Here is a 22,478-nt window from a genome sequence, read left to right on the forward strand (position 1 = left end):
GATTTCACAAGCAATGCCCAATGTGGACAGCAGATTAACTGGCGTGACTATAATAACACGGTTATAGAGCGAGATTGTATTATTCCAATCACTGGCAGATACGTCTCGTTAAAGAATGAAGCTGACAAAGCAGCCTATTTACATGTATGTGAGGTGAAAGTGTATGCTGACGGTAAACAAGGTTTATTTTATTTACTTGCTATAATACTCCGCTTCGAGCATAGGACTTTACACGGGTAATGCACATGGTACAACCTCTTACAAATAGTGAATATGCCTACAACTGCACAGTAATCTTACACGGATACACTGCAGACCTGAGCAGGCGATTAAATTACTTGTATGTAATCATGTTTTCTTGATCAGTTTGCGAGTAGTTTCGACAGCCTAGATTTCAAAATCGTATATTTGGCCAAAAAAAAGAATTGTTTCTGGTCAGCGCGCACATCACTTAGATACTCTCACATCGACTTTTTTTTGTTAGTCCAGCCCATGCATTCTGCAGATCCGAGGGGAAACACAAAAATAACCCTCCCTACTTCAGTAAAGACAACCATGAACAAGCACACACACTTGCTCTTAGGTACTAAATAGTCACTGCCATAAATACATGTAGTAGATTGAGTGACAGGTTTGTTGAGAATAAACAAAATCGAATTGTCGCACCACTTTAGACAAAATGTCCTGACCAGAAACATTTGTTCTATTTTTTGGCCTTTGCTCTTTAATTTTATACTAGGAGATCGTGTAAGGAACAATAACCATCATGGTGAACTCTGCGAAGGTGTTTCTAACTCTTCTATCTAGTATGATTGCTTTGAAGTAGACTTGTCGAATGGAATGTTGTATGCCTCAGATAAATTCTACATGACGGCGGTAATCTGAAAATAATTTTTGGACATATGGTTACAGATTTGAATATTTGCATGATCCCTGTTTCCTGCCCATCACGTTATATTTGTTTGTTTTCCTATTTGTTTTAGGTCGTAATACTGGTAATAGAAAAGTCAAATATATTTAGTTGTTTTTCCTCACCCAGAATTCACCATGGACAAAAAGGCTGATACTATCGACCGACGATGGTTTTCTATCTTTGACAAGCAGACGAACGTCAGGATGTCAATCAATTCCACTGACGTCATCACTGGTATTCCTCTACACAAATGTCTGGACATCTGCAGAGAATGGAAAAGATATCTCTGTCGAGCTTTTCAATTCCACCGTTCTACTTTCACATGCACATTGTTTAAGAACAATGTCGTAGATGGCGGTATAACTTTGATAACATCAGCGGGAGTCGATTACTATCAGCGCCTGCGTGAAGACGGTAAGTTGCTGTCCTCATCTTATATTTAAAAGAAAGAGCCGGTAACAGTGATATATGGCGAATATTTCGTTTACAATATTTTTCTGGAAGAGGCCATACAAGTCCTTCTAGGTAAAACATTAAAGGGGAACACAACTTTAGACATTTTCTTAAACTATATGGTTCTTGACAGTCATTTCAAGATTTACAACAGCTGCAATTATTTGCTATTTCAGAGGAACACCACGTTGATCTTGTGCCTTTATAGGGTATCTTTGTTGTATTCATGACAGATATATACACTGCTGAATAGGCACTTAGGAGTCATGAATATCCATTGTGCAACATAAATATAACTTTTCCTATGACTGTCATCATGCAATGGTCCAAAGCAAAAACACAACATCAACTTGACGTTTATATGAAATCGCAAGTAAATGTAGGTGAGTAAAATCATGAAATGACTCCCTAGAACACAGAGTTCATGAAAACGCCTTTTATTTCCTTGAGTGGTGTCACCCTTTACTGGTTTTGTAATGACAAAGTAGTTGCAAGTTTCATGTTCTGCTTATGAACGGTAGCAATATTTATGTTATAGTTGTACTGGTATATCATTACACATAATGTATGTCTTCTCTCATGTTCTATCAGTCATTATACCACATGGTAACCAAACGTCATGTCCGGAGGATTATGTGAGGTGCACTTCCGGTGAATGTGCACATTACTATAGAATTTGTGACACAATACCCGATTGTGATGATGGCTTTGATGAGTTTGACTGCATTGATGATGATGGTAAGTGATAACCATAGTTGCAGGTTGTTTTTTGTTGTTGCAGTAAATAATTAATTGCAAACTGTGTACGGCTAGTTATATAAACTTGTAAGCCTGTATATGTATCATAGCACGATCTTCTCTGGAAAATTGTTTGATTTGTTGTGAGTGATTGCAAATCACTTTAGACTCACAACACTTCAATACCCCTCTCCACTACACACATGCGCACATAAACTGTCCAAACAAACAAACAAACAAACAAACAAACAAACAAACAAACAAACAAATGCTTAATATGTACTACAGACGTAAACCAGCTATTTAAAGTGTTTTATTCCACCTTAGAAATTTCTTAGCTGACAGTGTTTCTTTTGACGATGGTCCATTCATTCATTCATTCATATTGATCCTATTGTTCCTGATGTGTTCTCAACCATATTTTCCTCTAGTCATTAGTAAATAACTTATTTTGTTATTTTCTAGACAATGAAGCAAATCATTTTCCACCAGGATGGTACGCTCCGTACCTTTCTATTGTTAACAACATGGAAGTGTATGAATACTTCAAAGATAATGTCTTCAACGAACTTGGATTCGAACGTGTTAAGGGCGAGGATCCTCCAGATTGGGTTAGGTTTAAAGCATTCAGCAAATCACCTGCCTACGAACTGCTCTCTAATGTGCTCAAACTTGAATCCGATGAAATGCTAGATATTGGTCACCAGGCTGAAGATTTCATTTTGGAGTGCGCTTTTGCCGGGGAGGATTGTGACCCAAAGTATGTCATAATTGTTGTTCATATACCTCCAACAACAGCATTTTACGATTTGATCCAGAGTATACGCCTTTGCATAGATACTGTACAGACTAACGCACGATTCTCGTTAACATATATGGTATATGTGTACGAGTGTGTGTGTGTGTGTGTGTGTGTGTTTGTTTGTTCTTTTAAAGTTATCGACGCATCAAATATCCATGTCTCAGACTAAATTAAATTCTTATTTTCTCATTCAACTGACTATAGTGTTACAAAAATGTTAAATGTTAACTTTAAATTAGTCCTTGTTTAGATGAGTATAAGGCATTGTTTGTATCTTCCCTTATATCTCCACAGGGACGATTTCATTGTGTCTCATGACGAAAAATATGGAAATTGTTTCCACTTTAACGCCGCCACCGACAAAAAACCATTATTTGCAAAAGGAACTGGGAATGGACATGGTAAGGTGTCATTTTGTTCATGGATGTAGTAGGAATACTAAACAGAAGATTTGCCTTCCAGGGTTTCGTCTCGTTTGTAATGACACTTCAGCTGTTGAAATTCAAAAATATTAGATTCGTTTACTGAGACAAACGCCTGTGGCATAATAGTAGAGTGAAGTCGGCAGGAAACGAGCTTCGTAATGTTTGGATTTATGTACAGTGAAGTATTATACATTAGAGTGTTAACTTAATTGTATAAAATTCTTTGATTATTTGTTTCTTTGGCAGGTTTGAAACTGACATTATTCACTGAGCAGAGTGAATACTTAAGTATATATGGCAGAGACTCAGCTGCCGTCGTAGCCATAGGTCCTCGCCATGTCATACCATTTCCAGTAGAACACGGATTTTACGCCAAGCCTGGAACGGTGACACAAGTGGCTCTCTCCGAGGTAAGTTCTTGTAACCAACCTAGTGTCGAAGGAGACATTCATATTGCCCTCATAGGTCTTACCTTTGTAATTGTGAATGCAAACCTTCCATTAACACAAGGAGTTAGCATATAACTTGATTTATAACATAATTTGAATGTATATATAGCAAACTAGATTTGTCTACAGTAGGTTTCCTAATGGTAGGTACTTAGCTTATAGTCAGCTTAATTTATGCAGAGTAGTGTATGTAAACCAAACTAAATGGTAAATACGCAATTTGAATATTATGGTAATTATGAAATAAATTAAGTGATCAAGTGTATCTTGTTACCTTGTTGAAGGGGATGAAATGTTTAGCTAACAGAAATATTTAATCACATACGCTCATTGTTTAAGATGTACTAGATTCACAGGGATATTTTACACTTGGAGAATTTTATTTCAGAGCGTGACTGATCGGCTACAACCGCCGTATGGAAATTGTACAAAAAGTAGATTGGATGACCTCACAATGCAGTATTTCGACTCAGTCTTTGATCCAGAGTATTCTGTAATGGTATGTCCTTATATGGAAATTGTATAAAAGACGATGTAGGATTATGGGAGAGAGAGAGAGAGAGAGAGAGAGAGAGAGAGAGAGAGAGAGAGAGAGAGAGAGAGAGAGAGAGAGAGAGAGAGAGAGAGAGAGAGAGAGAGAGAGAGAGAGAGAGAGAGAGAGAGAGAGAGAGAGAGAGAGAGAGAGAGAGAGAGAGAGGGGGGGGAGGGAGGGGGGGGGAGGGAGAGAGGGAGTGAAATGAGAGGATCACGATTGTGATTGAAATTTAGATTTAGACGCTGTCATCCTATCCAGCAGTCACTGAACTGACCTGTACATTAACTTGTAAAACTAGAACACTTAGAGACACAAATTTAACCTTACTGAATAAAGCATACAACTCAATGATATCATTATTATGCAAGAGAAATCTTTAAATTGAAATCAACTGATTTGAATTGTTTTTGAATATACAAATTGTTTTTGAATGTACAAAATACTATTCACTCGCTCTTTGACACACAACAATTGGTATTTTTCCACTGTTTTTGAAAAAGATGTGTGAAAAAAGCTGTTTTCAGGTAGCACTTGTGAAGTACTGTGGCTGTACTGACAGCACACATGTTGCCATACCTCCATGTCGTTTATTGAATACAACCCAAGGTGAGCAGATACTCTTTTGCTGTAGATGTAATATTTTTTCCTAGTGAAAGGTCTGATAAGATAGGTCGTTCACAGGCAACGCAGGGTGCACTGTCCTTAGTTGACTATGAAGTTTAAAGGAAGATGTCGCTTAGAAACGAGAAGAATGACGCAACTGTTTACGGCATGATGAAAACATCATATTTGTCCTTTACATCTTGAAATCTTATGTAGCTGTAATGTAACATGTACATATCCATGACAACGGGAAAGGCAAACGTTTGAAAGTTGTTAACATTCTATGATAAATAAAAGAACATTTCGGCTTGAGTCTAACAGTTCTTTTCTTGTATTTTCTTAAGACTTACCTCGTAGATAATCTTTTTTGAAAACCGTCTTTTTTATACAAGCACCTTGTGAAACTATAGATATAACGCAAATGTTATTCTAAACTTCAAAACTTTTGATTAAATTACTCAGACTGATTGCATTAATTGCAATAATTGTATTTTCAGTATATCTTTATGTATTATCTTTGCCTGAATTATGATTTGCAAATATGCAAATTAATATAACAAACTGGGCATTGGAATTGTAACCAAAATAATGGCGCATTTGCTGATTTTGTGATGGATATCCCATTCTAGAGTGAACACATCTTCGTTCATGGAGTGAATAAGACATTGCAAGGTCTTCTTGAGCTAATTCCTAAATTAGCGAAAATGTTATATGACTCGAAATGGGGGACCACATCTAACGATCTAATCACATTTTTTTATTCAATTTATCTAGTCGTTTGTTATCAACTGATCAAGTATTTGTACCAATCTGATCTATTACCATGTGACTGTCCACCACCTTGTATGTAAGTATTGCATAGTTAAAGAGGCAACTAAGTTTTCCTGTCCCATATAACAGGGTTCACGAGTATATGCATGGTACATTGTCATGGTGACAATGAGCAAACTAATTAATATTATACGTCCATGCTGATGCAAAGCCTTCGTTATTTGCCTTTGTATACTAATCAGGGCAAGAGGAAAAACCGCAAAATGCCGTCATTATTACTCTCGTGTCTTAATCAACAGATTTATTTCCGACTCAAAACCAAATGGCTAGATTTATATTTTGCCTGTTCCATTATTTATGATGCTTTCTATTTTAGCAACATGACAAACCACTTTTATCATCCTTTAAAACATATAGGGAGAAGCGGTATACGATGACAATGTCGCAGTCACAGTGGCCTTCTGATGTCTTTTTGGTGAGTACCTACTATATCGAAGGATTTGACACTTTATCTGTCTTGTTTATTCGTCTCTTTCACGGACTGTATGTTTGTCTAACTTGCTGGCTTGTCTGTCTGTCTGTCAGTCTGTCTGTCTGTCAGTCTGTCTGTCTGTCTGTCTGTCTGTCTGTCTGTCTGTCTGTCTGTCTGTCTGTCTGTCTGTCTGTCTGTCTGTCTGTCTGTCTGTCTGTCTGTCTGTCTATCTATCTATCTATCTATCTATCTATCTATCTATGTCTGTCTGTCTATGAACCATCCATTCATCCATCCCTTAATCCACTCCTAATCATTTTTTGTAAATACATTATAAGACATGTACCATTGAATTCTTGGCTCAAGTTTGTATATATTCTTGACATTCGTTTTACTAACATATTAAATGATTGTTTGATAATATTATGTTAAATGGTCAGTTCATGAATTAAATAGATTCTACTTGTTTGTTTCTCAAAGTTATATGGTCATGTGTAAAAAAATACTTGTCACTTTGAGTAAGATTATGTTATTTATGTCAGATAAAACCTTAAAACATTTCCTTTATTGAGCAATATTCTATTCACATTCAGATTATTTTGCATGTTCAAATTAAACTTATCTATGTTGCTTAATTTGATATCCTGTTCTACAGAAAAATCTCCTAAGGCTCATAAGAACGAAGAATCCTAAAACGGAACAACTGAATAATATGGAATCCGCAAGGTAATAGTAATAGATTCTTTCCTTGGTCTTAGTAGACATTGCATATTCATGGGTATTTTTTCTAAAGATAATAAGAACTTGGGAGTCATCAATATTCAGTATGCGTGTAACAAATGTGTATGTCTCCTAAATCCCACAAGGCAGTTGTAGACGACCATGAGAATAGTTCATGGTGTGACAATGTATATGTGATCGCGCAAAATTTATGTAATATCAAATCGTTAAGAGGCTCTCAAGTACCGAACGATTATGAAAATGTGTTTATTTCTGGAGTGGCGGTCGCCTTTAAACATATCTAAGTTCATATTGTATTGTCCGTTTAGTCCAGTTCAGTTTATTTGATATCGCACATGTTCAACAGTGTAATGGCACTTGAATATAAATGTACGATTCCCTTTGACAGATCCAATCTTGTTCGACTTGAAGTATATTTTGAAACTTTGAACTACGAGTACACATCGGAACATCCTGCGTATACGGTAAGAATATTTCCCCCTAAAGGGTTAGGTCATGTTTCAATTCCGGGTCATCGCATTAGTATTATCTTAAAAAGGATAAAATGGGATATTTTGTCCTTTACCAACTTTCTCTATACCTTTATCAAATAAACGGTTTTCAAGTCTTAACATTAATCATAATCGGAAGTGGGGCTTTAAGTCCTAATAATTAGTACAATCATTTAAATCTTTTGTATATGTACTGAATAATTAACCCAATTTGATTTTAAACTCCAAATTGAAATTTGAAACATTTCGAAATTCACTAAAATTTTGAATGTAAAAGGTACGAATGTGAACAGGTGTTGCAATTCTTTATCAATGCTAATATATTCTGACTAGTAGTGGTTCTTAAATAGGGGGGGGGGTCTGAGCTTATAATAAGACATATATTACAGTCAAGATTATCCTACATTTTTTCATACTGTTCATATCCTTGTTCAATGACTATCTATTCTTCTTTCAGTGGACAGACCTGCTTAGCGGCATTGGTGGCACTCTTGGTTTATACATTGGATTATCCCTGATAACTGTCTGTGAAATTGCGAAATTTGTCTATGAATTAGTTAAAGGACTGTGGCGAAAGTAAAAAGGTCATAGGTTTTCAATGAGTTGATAGGGAAGACATATGTATTGTTTTCACCATAGGGGGACATTTGATGGCACTTTAGGTGTCTGGGTTTTTTTGTGATCGGAATTTCTCCCAGCAATTTTCCTTTTATGCAGACACATGCACACAGGACACAATTCTACAGAACTCCATTCAGCTTTAGGAGTAGGCTGTGTGGCAGGGCAATGTTGCGCTCTCAGTATCACGTTACTGTGGAACTGTCAAGGCTTTAATTTCCCAGTCAGTTCACAGGCTATCCTGGGGTGTCTATTCTTGTGTATACTATGGAGACGTATTATCTTTGTAGTATGTTTTACTCACATGTGTATAGTAAAGACATTATTAACTGGTCACAGAGAGATGATTCAGTGAATATTCCAATGTTATAAAATCACCAGACGTTCGCCATTTGAAAATGTAAATTACTTTTAAACACCGTTTACATCTGAACGGAAATTCAAGAGCTCGAATGAACTTATCTACTTATCGTACTGTTCAGACGTATCACTGTAAGATATCGCCGTTTCTATTTTAAATATTTATACGTCGATAGCAACGTTAATTAGAGAAAAGAAAAGTGAACACGTCTACATAAATAAATGATTAATTCATTATTGGGAAATGTGGCGAAATTATGTTGAAATACACATAAATACGGTATTTCGTTTTAGCATTTAAATGCTATTAAATGATTATCAAGATCAGTCAGCCTGATAACAAAATTCCATGTTGACATGGACATAATAAAAATAACACACAAATATCCCTAACACAATGTCTTCTTGGATGTTAACATGTTTATTTTATGATTATTTTTATTGTGTCTTTCTCAACATGAAACCTGACAAGTCTCCTGATAAATTGTTTAATAGCATTTGTAATGATGTAGTATACTTTATTCACATGTGCATGGTAAAGACATTGAATTAATGTTAAATTGCAATTTAAAAATAGTTTCACTTTCGACTTTGCTCTGACCATGATTCGCCTTGGAATACACAGTAGTGAAATATATATTTAATCGCTAAGGTCATTATATTATGAGTAACGCCCACATATTGTAAACACTGACAGCTCTATATAAGCAACTTAAATGAAAGCATGAAGGTTATCATATCAGACAAGAATATTTAGATTATCCATAAACATATATATATATAACTTGGTGAGTATCAGTTATATATATATAACTTGGTGAGTATCAATCTGCTAAGACATTGCTCTATACCGCAGTGGCAGAGCGCAATAGTATATATATATATATATATATATATATATATATATATATATATATATATATATATATATATATATATATATATATATATATATATATATATCCTATATATATATATCTATATATATCCTATTATCTTTATGTAGTTTTGCATAAAGGTTGTATTAATGCTTAATTTCCACTAGGTTAAAAAACTATACAACTGAAACTATAAAATGACCAAACCACAAAATACATTAAAGCAGACCTGAGAACTTAAGTAGTTGATAAAAGAGCTAATCGCGTTTGACCTCAGTCAATGGAAATAATAGACAATATACACAACTTTACAGCAGGAAAAACTTACAAATAATCATAATAATAATGACCATGGTATAGATCTTATAACTTGTTATGATAAATAGTAAAACATATTAATAAAAGATGGCATCTATTATTGGTTCAGGTGGTATTTCTTGAGGTCTGTTTTAAATTTATTCTGACAAGTACCTCTTTTATATGAAGCCTATGTATTCCAAATTTTAGCACCAGTAAATGTTGTGCAGAATTGAGTATCCTTGGAGACACATATCGAAAACAATACACATATCGAAAGTATGGAGATGGCTTCTTTTCATTTTGATGAACTATTATTCAATACAATAAGCTTTGCACAATGTAATATCTAATGATGTAATGCAGTTTTTCGGAAAATAAAGAACTGTGGAAAAAGGAGATCTGATGAAGGTGTGTTGAGAGTAAAAGGAATAGTGATGTGTGTGTATGCGTGCGTGCGTGCATGTGCAAATAATGGCATTCGAAAATACTACATACACCATTGTTATCTTACATGCTAGCCTGATATGCGGAGCCAAAGAAAGTATGTCAACTTTAAATATTTGCAAACGATACAGAAAAATCTTTTGAATGAATTAGTTTTGAATTGGCAGAAGGAAAAATCGTTCTTTAATTTCAAATTGTCAGTAGAACAGTAATTGTGGATATTTATTAATGTTATACATGCCATTGATGTGTTATCATTGTTGTGATATGGCCATACAGTCGCTAAAACGTACTGTATGACATATGTGGAGTGCACAGAGCAAGGGTGGACAGGCAGACATCATCATTACACTACTTTAAGCCAAAAAAGAGCATAGTTTGTTTCTGGTCAGTGCACGCATCACTTAAATACCCTTGCGTCGGTCTTTTGTTTAAGTGTCGTGTGTGTTTGTCCAGCCCATACAAAAATATAATCTGCTTCACTGAAGACAACTCCAGAGGCAATCATGAACAAGAAAATGACATCTGCCCCCCCCCCCCCCCCCCAAACACACACATATTCACACTTAAAAAACAGTAACTGCCATAAATAGTAGATCGAGTGACAGGTTTGTTGAGAATAAAAAAAATTAGCGTCGTCGCACCACATTAGACAAAATGCTCTGACCAGAAACAATTGTATATTTGTTTGTTTTTTGGCCTTAGGGAAGATAAATTAAGGGCTTTGAATAAAGGGTTTAAAGGCATAGTGATAAGTTGTCTGCCTTTCATTCATTGTTTATTGACAGTCACTTAAGGCAAGGTCATAACAAGGACGATGGTTGTCGTTCTCACTATACGAAAAGTCAAATATACCCACCTTTACCCTACCTGTGACCCACCTAACTACCATCTCTGTCAAGGGGTAGTACGAGACGAACTGACACCTTAGACTGTTTACAGCCCCCAGGGGAGAGATCACCGGGAGTAAATTAAGTAAAAGGTGTAACTACGTCTCTCACTCGCCACATTTACACATCCTCTGCTAAAGATTTACCCAGGTGGAAAGACATGGTCAAATATGACTTTTCGTACAGTGTCTAGTTAAACAAATTGGTAGTCTATGAACTTAGATATTTCTGTGCCCAAGGGCATATAGGTAATATTGTAAATCATGTAAATTATCATAGATAATCGACCAGTTATTTGAATTATTTATATTTCTCCCAGTAAGGTTACTCCACATACATTCAATTTGTTAAAATAGTCCGTCAGTACGATTTTCATCGCCATGGGGATGCTGACTATCTAACTTTCGAAATAATCTCATGCTACCATGGAAACCAGAGCCGGCTTGACACGTACCCCTTTTAAGCCTTTTATATGTATATGTGATTTATTGTGTTATACGTAAGAATGATTGCTTAGTATGTATTATTTTGTGTTATACGTAAGAATGATTGCTTCGTATGTATTATTTATCTTATATGGTATTTTCGCTCGTCTACATCGTATATAGGGAACATTTGTTTTAAAACTTTCGTTTTAATCACGGTTACAACTTCAAAACACAGACAAGAGTTTATCATGTTTCTTTCCTAGAGCCAAAGTGACACTGTCTTCAAATTTAGGGTACACATTTCATTATAATTGTCACGAGCTTATAATTAATCATAATTACATGCAGTGTAATTGACATAAATTAACGGACTTATATGAAATACTTGAATGTAAAATAACGATATGTCTTAAAGAACTGACAGGCCGTTTTTACTGTTTCTAAATGTCCCGTCTTTTTGATGCTATATTTTTTCGATATACCCGCATGGGAAGGATTTGAAAAAACCACATCCAGACTACTATCTTGAAGGGCCACTCGGATAGATAATGATCTAAAGTGTTCAAACTATTGCTTACTAATAAGCTAATATATGGAATGTTTGTCTTGACCTCCTGAAGTGTGTGTGTGTGTGTGTGTGTGTGTGTGTGTGTGTGTGTATATATATATATATATATATATATATATATATATAATTATTATTAATATTATTATTATTAATAATAATGTATAAATAAACATAGAGAACGCCATACTTCGGCAGTTTTCGCAAAACGCTTGATGCTTTCGAGTGTTTTAGACCAACAGACCAACACAAAGTACGGTCATTTCAAGGACACACACTTAATTTGTATGCTCCCAAGGGAGTTGAGGAAGTAGAAAGGCCCGCTGTGCTGCCATTGATCCGTGCCAACGGTAATAATTGTGAGAGCCTTGAGGTCTCAAGAGGAAAGGCGCATTACGAAACTAGGATGTCATTTGAACATTTCTTGGAGCTTTTAAGAGTTGAAAAGTCAAGTAAATATGTCAAATCTAAATACCTGACGAGCTTGATTGTTTTAACAATTACGCTGTGTAAATGTTATGTAATTTCAAAAAATTAAAAACACAAGATCTTCATACGCGAAGTCAGTGACTAAATTTTAAAAACAGACGTTAAAAGAGTTGAATTTAAGAGTTGCGTTGCTTTGCGTTGAATTGAGCTGTATTGAGATGGGCTGATTTGAGTTTAGTTGCGTTGAGGTGAATCGAATCGAATCAAATCGGAAAATGATGTAGGGTTTAAAGCACCAAAAAGTCATCTTTACGAAAATTATATTTTTCCGCTACCATAATTCTATTTTACTATGACTTTCCCGAATTGTAAAGTTTCTTGACTGATGAGCATATAGATGTCCTAAATAGGCATGCTACTAAACATATATTATCTTTTGTGCCATTCACTTTATTACATTTATATTATATTATCATTGTTGTTCTTGTAGTATCAATCAGATTTTCTGAAGACAGTACACTCCATCAGTGACTGTGTATGGCCTTTTCTACTTGAAATTGGAAAGCGGATAGCCAGGACATAACGTTGGGGAATGATCAAATATTATTCCAAATGATAACGATGAATATGAATATAGTGATGATTTGTTAACATTTATGAACGTAAAGGAGCACTGTAACTTAGTGTAACTCAAGAGTTAAACCAGTAAATACAGATTAAGACAGGACAAATTATAAATGCTATAGACTTGCATTAGTATATGTAAATTTTAGCTTACCTCGATATGGTGGGGTATTTCCATTGGCTACCTAAACGTTCAAAATTGCTACGTAATAAGTCATCAATAATACCGCCTACATGTTCTAGGTTGTTGCATACTCAGAATAAGCTAACTGTAGCTAAGTGGACTGAGCACATACGAATAATCGCAATTGCAGAAGAATCCTACATTCTGTATACAGATGGCGACTATCGTCACTGCCTGGGGTGGAAGTGAAGAAGACATGGAGACGGACAAAACGAGAGCAATAGTTTTCCCATCACGAAAGGGGAGCTTCAAGAACGCCTTCAGAGAGTTTGCAAGTACAACAACAGCGCATGGATTGTCTCGCATAGTTGACGCCAATTCTATGACGTCGAGATGTATTTGGGTTTGCTTGGTTCTGTTTGGGTTTAGCGCTTTGTTTGCGCAAGTTGGTCTACTCTTCGAACAATACTTCGCCTATGACATAAACGTTAAAGTGAGTAAAATGTTGTACCTGTTTTTGTCTTTATTTAGAGATTCTTCTTGACGAAGAACATGACATTTTAATACAAGATCATTATACTAGTAGACAACTGTATCGAACAAAGCACATTTGGTCAGTAGACTTTGACCAGTTTTGAACAATTAATAAATTAGACAAGAGACATTATGCGTACATCTTGTTTACTGTCAGTTGCGACTCTTGCATGATAGTAAAGCACATTTCATGTGTATCAGCAAAATGTTTATGGACAAAGCAAGAAGTTTCGTGTTGCATTTACTATGTACTTATTCTAGCGAAATCTACTTATCACAAATTCACTGCGCATAGATAGCATGGTTGTACACTTCAATGACAATAGCGTTTTCAAATGTACATATTGTCGTGTCATGTTATTATGGCTAACATTTTTAGATGAAGATTTCCATTTCCTTCACTTGTTATAGTCCCCTGCACATGCATTTAAAGAACAACGTTTCTAGTGTTACAGTATCTTTTTGTTTACACATTTCCATATGTCTTGCTGTTAGGCCAACAATTGTTTCTGGTCAGGACAGTTTGTCTAATTTAAAAATGGTTGCACGACGCAGATTTTTAATATTTTTTTTTGTTATTCTCAACAAACCTGTCACTTAAGTCTACTATCTATGGTAGTTACTATTCTTTTTATTTACTACTTTAGAGCAAGTGTGTATGTGGGGACAGTTCTCATTTGCTTGTTCATGATTAGCTCTACAGTTGTCTTCACTGAAGTAGGGAAGGTTATTTTTGTGTTTCCACACGGATCTGCAGAATGCATGGGCTGGACAAAAAACACACAAAAAAGAACGACGCGTTGGTAATTAAGTTCTGAGCGCGTTGACCAGAAACAATTCCTTGTTTTGGCCTTATGTCGAACATTTTTTATGAAGATTTAACTTTAACTGTTAAAGTCGCCGACAAATATATTTGGACAAGAAAAGGGTTTCTGACCAGGGCCTCAACCAAACCCCTATAGATCAACAAAAACTACTAACCCTGGACAAATTCACTGACAGATATTCTACTTTAGAAACCAACATTTGGTTTAAATTTCCAGACACCCACTCTTACACAGCACAACTCATACAAACCTTTTACAACTTGCTATTCTCTATAGGTTGCCCTGGTTTCAGAAAAGCAACTGCAGTTTCCAACCGTCACAGTTTGTAACACCAATAAACTTAGACGGTCTGCCATTAGAGACTCTAAATACAAAGAGATGTTGATCATCGAGAGTAACTTGGTTTCTCCGTACTATGGTAAGAAAAACAATACTTTTAAGGTTTTGAAAAAAATAGGCAACATTAAGTTAATATACATTAGAAACCATCGCTTAAGAAATCAATTTAAAACATACTTGGTTTAATCCAAATTATGTTCTATATTTTTGTGCAACGCCTTATGCATATGTGTAAATAAAAAATAACTAGAGAATATTGGGAAGAGGTCAGCATGGAATATATATTGTTGTTCCAGGAGTAAAGCTTTATGTTTATATTGTATACCAGGTAACTTTACATAAGGTACATTTAGTGTTTAGAATTTACATTGTCACCAAGCATCCACTGGGTGGCAAACTCTTAGCTCGGACTTTGCAGATGTAAGGGCCTGTTTGATAGGCATTCGATTTAATTAGTACAAGCTGTATCAATTGCTGAGTTAGTCTACACGAACTTGCGATGTAAATTATAAGAAATATTCTATATTAAAAGAGGGCATACTGCAAATGAATACTTAATTGGTGATATTGGGCATCATTCGTAAAGAAACCTGCAAAACAGGTTGTCGTCTGCTCTGACCCATAAAGCTATACTATAATATTACAATGATATGTTCTGTTACAGTCCCCTGTATCCAGGGAGATTTCCTCTGTGGTAATGATATACACTGCATCAAACCTTATCTTGTATGTGATGGAGTCAACCACTGTGGTGACATGAGTGATGAAAACCACTGCAACTACCGTAAGTAACTACACGAACACATACACGAATTAGACTGTTAACCGTTGTGTGACATTTTAAATGGTAAATTGGGAGTCTTTGAAATACAAGGAACTGTCTTTCTGTAAACCTTCTTAGTATTATTAATTCAGATTTGGCTGTAGGTAGGTTTCCTTTATAATCCATAATGGTGTGTTTAATAAATGATGTTGGTAGGAGATTACTGAAATCACAGGGCGCAGAATAAAATATTCATGTAACCATAACCTTAAAACTGCCTTAGTTAACGGGAATGTTATTCAATCAGACAACGAACAATATATTTATTTAAAACTTGTTAAAATACCAATAATTAGACACTGTACATGTTAATTAGGGGTCGAATGTATTCATTAATAGTACAGCATGGGAATGGCATCTGATCGCATTGGGGCACTGGCCTTTCGATGTGGAACCAAAAATCAGTTCGATTGGATGTGTTGTACCATATTGTTTATAGGGTTGCACAAATACTTAACCATGTGATGCAATACAGATCAGGGTGTACCATATTATCAATAAGTCACACTGTATGTCTAACGAAACAGTTTCAAAAAGAGTTCCTGATGCATGCAGCTAGTGTGGCTTTGAACTAACCCTGTGAATAACGATAGTTTACTAGATAACTGGCTGGTCGAGCTAATATTTTACTCACAACGGACTGAAAATGATTGCATGATAAATAATGTTGAGATATTTTCATTCTCTAGCTGAATGTGGTGACAACCAGTTCAAATGTGATTCTGGAAGTGAAGATGGTATCTGTATTAGTGAGGACCAATTGTGTGATGCATCATCGGATTGTTATGGAGGAGAAGATGAAGACAATTGCGGTTTGTTAATTTTGATGATAATTAGAATAATCTGTTAATTTTTCAATATGAAGTTCAATGTGTTGCTGGCCCTGTTTCACAACTATTTCCATACGCACACAGTCGTTTGATGATATTTAAACATTGGTAATGATAATATGACCAATCCAGCCATGTTTTATTACTTTTCTGTCTTCGTCATATAAATTACAAAATAGTCATTCGTGGCACTGAGTATTAAAATAACACATATTTTTTCTATCATTAGAATGTTCTGAGAACGAGTTTCGTTGTTTGATGTCATCTGAATGTCTTAGCGACATCGCAGTATGTGACGGGATATACGATTGTAGAGATGGTAGTGACGAGAGTTCTTGCGGTAGGCATTTTTCTAAGTTTAAAGATACATAAATTCCTAAGGAATCTCTAACTTGATCATTTGCAATACTGTTTTAAGATCATGCAAGCAGATTATTTGACAGTAAACTCCATTGTACCTGGATGTTCATTGCTTGGTTTAATAATTGGCTGAAGGGAGTCGGGGAGAGGGGACGTATGCTTTATTGTACGGACGACCGAACAGAGAAACAACCAAACGGATGACTGACTGACTGACTGACCGAATGAATGAATGAATGAATGAATGAATGAATGAATGAATGCAATGAGTATCCCACTGTCCCGCATATGAGACAACGTGCACCTTAGAGTTTACACATATAATAAATGACATAACTGTCAGCCATTAATAACTGACCACAGACTATTACACCTCCTCCTGTAGAACCGGAGCTAATAAATGTTGCTTATTGGAAAGGCTCCTTGATGTCAGACACTATCCCTGACTATGATTCGTGGTGGGCAGTAGATGGTCGTGATTGGTCATGTGCCAAAACGCCATATATATGGGAACCTTATTGGTTGGTTAACCTTGGGAAAACGTACCTTGTCTATTCTGTCAACATTATACACCCTGAGGACTGGCAACGTAAGGTTTTAAAATGATATATTAAGGTTGTCTTTAAGACTTCTATTCTTCATTTCATTTATTTAACTTCTAGAGCAGTCGCCTTATTTCTTAAAGCAAGAGACCGAAATGTGTTACAATTCATCTAACATTAATGGTATCCTAGACTTTAAAGTTTGAGCCTTGTTTTCAAATGTTAATGTTTATGTTACTGTTCATTTCTTTGAAGTTTATAACATTTAAAATCAAAATGAAATGTTTGGGATTAAAAGTGGATAAACAGAGTTTCATACGTTTTGTAGCTCGTCTTGCTGGCTCTGATATCCGCGTTGGAATGAAGTATAATGACTTTTGGAATAATCCAGCATGTGCCGAGGACATCGAAGATTATAGAACACAGGCTACATCGTTTACCATACATTGTGACAATGCTCCACTCGCTGGACAATTTGCTACTATCCAAGTCAAGGGGAAATATGAAGACATGCGTCTATGCGAGTTTGAAGTCATGGCTGTTGGTAGGTTCAACAATTATCTCACTTCATTCTCTCTCTCTCTCTCTCTCTCTCTCTCTCTCTCTCTCTCTCTCTCTCTCTCTCTCTCATTCACACACACACACACACACATATATATATATACGTTACATATATAGACTTAATTCAAAATAATAAGGGCACACGTTACATATATATGTGCAATTAATGTGATGTCAGTTGTTTACATAATGCAGTACATTTTCACCTTTTTTGCAGTAACAGCTGGTCAAATATATTCTCTTTATATCTCCGTTAATTTCTGGATATCATTTATTTCATTTCTTATAAAGGTATCTCTTTTTTATTAATGCCGACAGTGATGATTTGAAAGTTACGATATCGTCATATCCTCAATGTCATTCCTCAATATCTTCACATTCAAAATGACTTGTGTGGTGTTAGACCCATATTAGAATATTCGATGAAGTAATGTTTAGTAGGATTATAAAGAGTTTTTTTTTAAATGCGCCATTGTTTTATCCAATGCAATATATTATGTTGTTAGCAGTTTAGTATTTGCCAAACTAGGGAAATTGAAAAAGTGATAACAAGCGAAATTAGAGTTGAAGTCGGTACACAATATGTTTAATATTATTACAATCAAATGGCAACATCGAAAGATTTTGTAACAACTTTTAGACGATTCCCAATAAGATGTATGTGCTCTCCATCTTAGTTGGAAATTCGGTTCTTTATACTAATCTTTATCCAGTATTTTGTACTTCATATATCACATATGTTAGTGTGCCTACACTGTTGTTTAACATTCCACTAAAGAGTAATACGTCTAAACATTCCCCTAAAGAGTATTGACAACATTCTAGAACTTAAAACAAAATACTTTTGATACAAAAGCTTGTTTGTATAAATACAGTCATCAAAAGCACACAAAGTCAAAGAGATATTTTACTCACATGATGTGCTATAAAAGATGGGTTGCAAGGCGGGGAAATGATGGGACTGTTTTTCTTTCGTCACGCTTTCTTTGACTTAAACCAATTTAGAATGGTGTGTCTAATTACTATTAATCTTCATATTAAGATTAAAGTAATTGGTCATGGTTGCAGTAGATGAGGATGACCTGTTACATCTCAATTATTGTAATTAGGTTCCAATTTGTATAATGCAACGAATCTTGGACTTAACATTAGAGTCGACTCTAATGTGAAACCTTCTAAATAACATGTCATTAGAAGTTCAGAAAATATTGATTAATGTAGTCACACGCGTTTCCATGGCAATCATTCTGTGTATGACGTGATTGGTTAACTGTGTAAAAAATAGAATCCACAGTATCAGAATGCTTCGCTAAAGACTACATCTTCGTAAAAAGTTAAACTTGCACTAGCAATAATCGGGATATTGTTTTTTTCAACCAGAAAACCAACAATATATTTTCTGTAAATTGTCTACACACGTCAATTGTAGGTCTATTTTATCTGTAAGTAGTATAATAGTAATAACTTGAAATTGTGATTCATTAGGGGCGCTTATTTTTGGGTGAGGATGACCAAATCAATTTGATTGGATACATAACACCAATTATGTGTACAGCTACACAAATATGGTTTACCCATATGTGTTCAGGGCGTTGAATAACATGGCTTAAGTAAAAATGACATTCAGCAGCTTCAAAAACCGTTCAAGTCTTTAAGTTCCTGTTTTCTAGACAGTGTTAAAACAAACATCAGATAACCATAGTGTGTCTCTGTAACAGGTTAACACCACATTAACCGATTTAATTATTAATTATATTGTCTTTAGTTATTTTCCTCAAGGGCACAACAATGTTACCAATTACTTACAACAGCAATAAGTTGACAGACTCATTAATCATTTTTATGAATAGCTAATGAGCAATAACATGAGAACCCTTTGTCGTATTTACCCATCCATCACATTTAGGGGAACACATACGTAATTACTCCACAGCTGAAATACCTTATTACCAGACCCATAGGTATCAATATAGGACGTTATTGTGAGCTATTTATACTACATGTATCACAAATTTACTTTGTACACATAATTGGGATCATAAAAACATACTACAACATATAACTGGATAAATGTTTTGTTTGATTATACTAGTTTTAGAAACATACATCACCGAGTTCTAATTTACTTCTAGATTCCAAGCCACGTAATTTGGCAATTAACAAAAAGGCAGCGCAAAGCAGTCACCATGGTGATGGTAGTGCAATTAGAGCTATTGACGGTGACAAAAGCGCACACTACGCTGATCGTAGCTGTACACATACCGAATTGGAATACGAACCTTGGTGGACAGTTGACCTCGGTGACGAATATGAAATCATCGAGGTAGTCATCACTAACAGGGCAGACTGCTGTGGTATGCATATTACACCATCAAATTTTATTTCCGTCTTTTTTTCATTAATTTTTACGTTTGTCCGTTATTGTTTACTTTTATTCTGTTTCTCTATGTTAATATAAACATCGTTTTGGGTTTGCACAGTCTTACAAATATACACTTTAATATTAAGATTGGCAATAAAAACATTACCAGAAATGAGTTGTGAACAGCAAACTGTTTTGGTCACGTCCTAATCCGAAATGGAAGACTTTTTTTTTATTAATCTTCCTTGTCATAATAAAGTAACAAATAAACACACCAAGAACAGTTACTGGCTTCAATATTGCATGTAGCTTTGCCTTGATGACGCTCTTGCGGTTCTCTTTTCGAAGGTGATCGGCTTGTAGGTGGTGAAGTCCGTGTAGGAAATAACAAGACCATTGGTGAGAACCTGTTATGTGGACGTCAAGTAACAACTGAAGATGTAGATGAAGAGTCTATAACCATACCATGCCCTACGACAGGTCGTTACGTCTCGGTACAGTTGGTTAACAAAACGGAATATCTTCATCTTTGTGAAGTTGAAGTCAATGGGGAAGGTAAATGGCACATGCTCTGATATTTTTTTTTAATTCTAATAAACGACCTATTGTTGATGTCCAACTTATTAAAGTATTACTGTCACCTAAGTATTGACAACAGTATCTAATCATTACTATTGGGAGAAATTTATAAAAGGCCCAGTTCAGATCACAAGTAAAACATTATGTAGGGTATTGCTGCCGTAAACGAGTTGTATAGAATCAAACTACAGACTGGTATCATGCTAACCATAAAGTAGGTAAACTTTCTGATGCGTACGGGTTGAATTGTATTTATTATTTGCCGTGGAAACTAGTGTACATATCGCGGGTATGTGGGGGATCGTGAAGGCAGAGTGAAGTCGAGTCAAGCTTTCCTGTACTGAGAATAGGTAGCGGACATGTGAACACCTTTTTCGACAACTAATTTTTACTGGGACTTCAAAAATCAAAGATATAGAGCTAAAACTCATTATGTTCAAATGATACCCATAGCAATTCACACATTTCTTCTGTATGCATGGGTAAATGTATGTATGTATGTATGTATGTATGTATGTATGCGTATCCCTGTAAATTTAGAAAATTTCATTTCAAAAAGTCATTACACCTCTTCCACTACGTAAATAGATTGATATCACGAAGTCATTTTAGATTTCTTATAGCACCTTTTTGTCAATTCAGGGGCATATCATATACTAATAGCCTACTATAAAAGCGCTTTGAGCACGGAGTGGGAAAGCGCTATATAAGAAACCAACATTATTAACATTATTATAACAAGCTTGTTGCATTCCAGCAATTATTATGTGTAGAAACAAAAAACTTTATATCACTCTTATGGAAGGCATTCAGTTTAAATCTGGTAGGGATTGCCATTACTCTTAACTGACACTTGTATGTCTTCTTGTTTAAGCTCTTAATGACAACTTACCAAATGTAGCAATAGGAAAACCTGCAACTATGAGCAGTACATACTACACACATGTTGCGTCCAGAGCTGTGGATGGCAATGAAGACACGGACCTGGAAAATGGTTTAAGCTGCATCCATAGTGCACATGAGACGGGTGCTTGGTGGCGTGTTGATCTTTTGAAAGTTTACAATGTACACAGTGTAGTAATCACAAACCGATTCGATTGTTGTTGTGAGTAGAAAATACAAACTCTTCAAATGTTAACTCATTCAGTGCTTACTTAAACGTTACATTTAGTTGATTTTTGTCTTTCTAAGATGTTTTGGTAATTCCAGACTTCATTTCATATTGGCTTTCTATCAATGCAGTATGTACTGATGTAGATGTTGTTTAGTGGCCTGCCACTAAATGCGCATGTGCACTGCGAGTATGGTTTGCTGGTTGCGGGATAAACCATCCTTTAATGTTAAAGGGTAGGAGCCATTCGCAGTTTACATCAATTTACCTCTCAAATAATCTGATTTGTGACAATCAACAATATATTTAATACGGTGATTCCTTACATGACACACCATTCCAACTAATAAAGAGGACCGCTTCCGCTTGTATCATAATTCGCGAAATAACTTCACTGTATTCAAGGGTTTAGAATGGGGGTATATTGAAAAGAACACCCTTGATGTTCCTGCTTACATTTAAGTTGGCAAAAATTGGACGCGTGAAAAAAGTAAATAATTAATTAGATTGCTGATGGATGTCCTTCAATCAGAATGTTCACATTAAAAAAAAATTGA

Source organism: Glandiceps talaboti, chromosome 11, assembly GCF_964340395.1.
Source record: "Glandiceps talaboti chromosome 11, keGlaTala1.1, whole genome shotgun sequence".
NCBI lineage: Eukaryota > Metazoa > Hemichordata > Enteropneusta > Spengelidae > Glandiceps > Glandiceps talaboti.